This window comes from Phragmites australis, chromosome 3 (assembly GCF_958298935.1).
Source record: "Phragmites australis chromosome 3, lpPhrAust1.1, whole genome shotgun sequence".
Classification (NCBI taxonomy): domain Eukaryota; kingdom Viridiplantae; phylum Streptophyta; class Magnoliopsida; order Poales; family Poaceae; genus Phragmites; species Phragmites australis.
The window spans coordinates 3,880,467-3,886,739 of record NC_084923.1 but is presented as its reverse complement, the minus strand read 5'-3'; positions in this window follow the sequence as shown (position 1 = coordinate 3,886,739).

The following is a 6,273-nucleotide window of genomic DNA, read 5'->3' as shown; positions in this document are numbered from 1 at the left end:
GAGGATGGCTTTCTGTAGAATGGCGTAAGCTTGATGGTCGCGGGCGCCAGGGCAAGTATCAGCTTCAATCTTACGATCGCGACCACGACAAAAGCCTCGTTCGGAAGCATCACGGCAGGCGGATCCTGGGTGGGAGGTAAATCCCCCTCTGCCGGTTCATCCAAAATCATCAACCTCCCCGGTGATGCAGGAGGGGAATACACCATGGCCTCGGGGTTTGCCTACACGACGAAGTCGAATACATGACAAGATGAGGACCTGGGTTCTTGGTGCAAAAAGCTTGAGGATAAGAAGGAAGGCAAGGGGATGACTCGAAGAACCCTCTAACATCCATCCTTTAAATGATCGCACAACACCACAACCCATAGCATTCAAACCGCTCGAAACCCGAGGGGGTACGCAGAGGGAACCAAGAGTCCTTCAGAACCAACGACGGCCAACGACTTTCTCTCCTTCTCTTCCCCTTGGACATTTATAAACCTCCCCACATGATGTGGAGCTCATAGCTAAACTTTGAGAATGGACGGCGTCAATGATCACTCCTTGGGCGAACTACGTTTTGCCCGAGGCCCAAGTGGTGAGATTAGGCCGGGCCATGGTCACGGAGAAATTTGGAGGCTACTATTAGCATATTAAGTAAATGGGTACCCTGACTAAACGGATCCCACAAAGGGTGTAAACAACCAGGGGAACATACTTTCGAAAAACTGGTCATTTGGGTGACCAGGATAGAATTACTGCGGCCAGGACAAGACCTTCCGCGACCAACCCCATTGGTCGCGGGGCCAGATTTGATACACCCATCCGAGGCGCCTTTGCTGGAATGCACTCAAATGCATTTTGTCACCAGGCGCTGGCTCCGACGGATAAAGTCATGGATGGTACAAGGGAGGTAGTATTGTCCCATCCCGTAGCGATAAAAGGCTACGAGGTGAGGCTTCGCAGGCCGGCGTAGCGCCGGGCGGCAGGTGGGACGCTATTGGGAACGGCGTGGAGATGCAAGTGGACGGGGACGGTGCAGAAGGGCATTGATCCATCTCGTCGCATTAAATGCTGCGAAAGAGGACTCTTCAGGCCTGGTCACGACAGCACACAGCGGCACGGCATACGACGCCATCCGGGCATGTGGGTATGCCCGGTCCTCTATAACGATGATTTGAGTTAGATATTAGAACAGGTAGAGACCATGTTGTAGGGCCCACATGTAAGTCCTCCTCCACCCCTACTATATAAAGAGATGAAAACCCCATTCAAGGAAGGATAGCTCCGGGCAACTAGCTAGAACATCATCTGTAACCAACTGAGATCTACAATAACAAAAACACAGGACGTAGGGTTGTTATCCTCCGGGAGATCCGAACCTGTATAATCTCTTGTGTCTCCGAACCCATCGCCTACATATAGACACACCCAGTCTCTAAAACACGGTTCACGCATCCACTGTCCAGCATACTCCAGAATCACTGTCAGGAATTTACCCTCGTCAAACCTACTAACAATTCTCAATATAATTGTTAGTCAATATATATTGTCACCATTTACCAAAGCATCACCTAGAGCTCATTCATTTTAATACATCTCTCTTGATCACATGACATTCTTCAATAAATCTATACTCAATCCTCCATGCATCACCTATGTAACAACCTACTAATAATTTTTAATATAATTATTAATCTATATATATTATTTTTAATTTAAAATTATACTTAAAGACTAGATAAACTTCGACCATCTTGCTACTTCAGATACAATCAGATGAATTTTGTACTGTGGCGGCGAAGATCATCATTTGCCTAGACCATCGGGTGGTGTTTGAAGATTAATCCGGATGGAGCTTTCATGTCTACTACAGGAGATAGAGGATGGGGCTATACCATACACTACAAGGTTTCCCAGATTTTCCAAGTGCTTTTTTACCAATGGCCAGCATTTGTTATCCTTTTTTAGAATTTTTCTCAAATGGCTAAAGATTTTCTAGTCTATTTGCATAACTCTTGAGTGTTATTTAGCCCAACAATGATCTTTTATTGAGATTTCTTGGTCGGTGATTTTTTATTGCTAATTCGTTTTCACTTTTGAGAAATATCCAAATTAGGCTAGAAAATCCTTGACCACTTAAGAAAAAAAAAAATCAATACAAGGACAATAACCGTCAGTTATTCAAAAAATACTTAGAAAATCTTAAAGATCTTGTAGTGAAATATGAAAGTGGTGATGTTATTCGAGCTGCTACAGGGAGTCTGCCTCATATTTTGGATGGGTTCCAAGCTGAAACAGTAGCACGCACCAAGGAGTTAAAGCGGCGATACGAGCAAGCATGGGTCATGTGATGGCAGAATCTGATTCCACATGATGCTGAAGTTGGCGTTGGAGGGTGCGTCGTTCAATGTTGCACTTGCACATAGACGAGTTATCTTTGAGTTCAAGAATCTTATTCGGTAGAATTTTATTAGTTTTTCTCTGAGTTTTTGTCCTATAAATCCCTAATTAATTCTCACGTCACATCTTCTCTATACTCTTTTCATATCTATTAAAAACCTTTAAAATTTAAATAATATACCCATTTTTATTAGATATGAGGTATATTTTACTAATAAAAATAAATAAAGTAAGTTAGAAGAGAAATTAGGAAGTAATCTTTTTCTTCTTTCTCAGATCTCATCTAAAATCAAACTACGACATCGATCACTCCTAATGTATTCATTCGATAGTACTTTTATAACGTATCCATATCTCTGTAACTTAAGTTTATATTTGATATTATCGTATCTAATATTTATATTTTCGTTACAATATACATATACTTAACTAGCTGTAATAAAGTAGCGCATACTACATCAACGTTAGGTTGTAAGTGTCCTCGTAATACCGACCTTTATTGGGACGGAGTGCCTCCGAACGTTGAGGATACGGTGGCCAGCGATATCACTGTGTCCATCGTTAATGGATTTTCTGTTCCGCTAAAAATAATAATCATACGTGATCCAATTTTTGTCTATTCTTTTGGCTTGATTTGGACACAACATAACATATACAACACATGTGAGATCTTTTATTCTGCTTACGAGTCATCGATCCTCCCTAACATGCAAACACGGCCTGAACCAACAATACAAGAATTATTAAAAAAAAACACTACAAGGTTCCGCTGCACTGAAACAGAATCAGCAAGTCAATGTCCATCACCACAGCCACTCCTTACCCATCTTTTTTCCCCCTAGCTAAGTCAACCGCATCATCTCTCTCTCCATTTTCCTCGACCACGGACCACAGTGCCACTCATTTTAGTTTAAACTCTCCATGTTTCAGTTTCACTGAGAACAAACAGAAGAGGAAAAATAAACTTGGACCATTAGACCTTTTCGCCAATTATGCAGCCCCAAGTGGGATCAATGATGGATCAAGGCTGGACCCGCCATTGGAAAGACGAGAGATTCCGGAACCCTCATAGGGATAGTTTCTGCTGATCTCTCGTATATACCTCCAATGGGCACTAACTTGCTACCTTCTGACAGCATAAGTCAAACATACATGGCCTACGATATGCACGCATTGGCCATGTTAAGCCGACACCCACACATGCACCACAAAATGCGTTCGGCTCGGCGTACGATATTGATCAGCGCCTCTAGTAGTTTTTAGGTGCCAGTCTGCAAGAACGTCTGTACGTACGTGTGTGTCGTCGTCCTTGGAGCTTTGCGGTCCAAGAACGCCTCGCCGCCGTCTCTGTGGCTCCGATGGTCCCAAGTGTGCTTTTCGCGGTGCGACTGAGGGCCTGACGTTGGTGTGGTAGAGGATGCAGCGACGGTGCAGTGCGAGCCGTGGATGCCGGTTGCCGAAGCCGAGCCCATTTTTGCATCCCGGGAGTGGAGGTCAGGAGCAGCCGCCTGGACCTACCTGACCGTCTTTTGTGACAGCAGCTCGAGTGCAGCCCCTTGGATTGGATGCAGTGCAGGAAAATCTATTGCTGCTTCTATAATGCAAAGAAGCCATGTCACGTAGTGGTTAGACACTGGCAAGTCCATTATTATTCCCCCGCTTCTTCCGACAAAAATGGAAGGGGTTCTGAATCTCCAAAGGCCTACCTTTTGACACTAGTTATTTCCATCCACAGACCATCAGTTATTATTCTCCCCAAAGGGACAGTAACAAGAAAAAAAATGAGAAAAAGATCTTAGCAGTAACAGAAGCAACATCAGTGTGAGAATTGAGAGGAATAGGATGGATGTTCTCGTGATGAGAGTGTCAGTTCAACAAACTTTCATTTCAAAAGGAGAAGTTAAGTTCCACTGCAATGCTTATAGCATCTCGAAAATGAGCTGTCAGCTGTTCTCTGTAGTCTGTACACGTGTCGTCGTATTCTTTTCAGCTTATGGTAGGCACACAGACGTGGACGAAGAATGATGGTCATAGTGATGCACAATGATCAGATTCCGTTGGTGGAGAAAGGAGGCGCAAATCTCTGCATGAGGCTACAAGTTGCTCAGATTTAGATGAACAGGAAACCGTTGCCTTGTGCTGACGCAAAGCATGGGATTACAGAGTTGCCACTAAACCATTCATCCTTCCGTGCTCAATTATGCAGCCGACAAACACAATTGCAGCCAAATGATTATGTGTGTCCAGATCCTGTTTTGCAACTGCATGATAGTACGATCTATTCACCTATATAGCTGACCTCCGAATAAATTGGTGAACCACTGAACCTACAGCAGAACGTCATGTGCACCAGAAAACTGCAATAATGCAACTCAAAAGAGAGACTCGTCCCTGAAGAACTGTAGGATGCAGAACCGTTTCATGAGAGGCGGAGACTCACTCTTGAGGTACATTAGGTGCAGATTCAGTGATAGCTGCCCAGCATATCTGAACTTATACCATGCCTTTCTCTGCATGTACGTTGCAGCACAAATACCTCACATTTCAGTAGAGTACAGCTAATACGGTGCAGGAAGATCTAACTTTCATCTCATATTTTTGGTATGGGCTAGCACTATGGTTGCTAATAATTAACAATGTTGACACGTTTTCAAATGCGTGCGTTCTGAACTATCTTATTCACAGACATAGTACTTCTATAAGATTCACTGACAGGTCTAATCGAAAGGTCATTAAAATAAATGTTCAAGAGTTCCTCGCATAGTTAAACGGTGGTGGCTCAGAAGGCAGGCCTTACACTGTTAAACGTTATTCGATAATAGATATTTTTAAGACCATAAAACTCATCGTGCGATTAAGAGGAGGCACGTGCGATCAGTCCGCTGTTCGTAGACGAAAACCCTACGATTAGTTCTTGCTTGTCGTAGGATAGGTATTCACCTAACCTGTCAGGATGTATTTAATGTCATCCACAAGTATTTTCTTCCCCTAGCGCTCACTTTCGACGAGGGAAGTCATGGGCAGGTGTGGTGGAGCAGTGACCTATCCCGTAGTATTTAATGTTACGAGATGACTTGGTCGGTGAGCGTGACAGTATTTGGTGACGAAACAGGACATACAGGATGACCAAAGCAGAGCGGACATGCCTGTCTGACATCATAATAGGCTTGGGGTAGTTGGCTTCATCAGGAGTAGATCTGCCATGGTGTTTGGCATAGTCTGTTTGTATGTATTCCTCCTTTTACTACTATATAAAGGGAGGAGGAGGGTTTGAGAGAAGATATAGAGAACACTCTGTAACAAGTTCATCTAATCTAAAAATATATACAAAATATAGAGCTGTTATCCCACGAGAGGTCTGAACTTGAATAAATTCCTGTGTTCTTAATTTCGTTCGATACACATCCGTAAAAAAAGTAGATCAATATACCCATCATCTGGTATATTCGGATCCATTGTCAGGAATCATCCCGACACGGCTATTGTATGTTATTCATATCGTTGCCTTTTTTTTTTTTCTAGTGACGGGTGTAACCTATCTTTGTCACCGTTCTAGTTTCATTCCTTCAATTTTGACCTGACCAGGCAAAACCTTCACCCATTCAACTATATCCAGGGAAGGCTAATACTAAGTAGTCAGTAAGCACTTCCATGTCAAACTTTTTCACTTTTCCATTATGGAACGTTCACGAAAAGGGAGTCATTAGTCCACTAAGCTCAAGTTTGCACCAGTAAAACATTCTTCACTTTAAGTCATGCCATTGCCAACCAATGTAGAATTTGAGTCTGTAGTAGGTAATGATGGAATGCTAGCTCCACTAGCTAGCTGATGTCTCTTTTCTTCTGAAGAAACAGGTGCACTATGAAGATGCTATTTGAGTACCAGCTAAT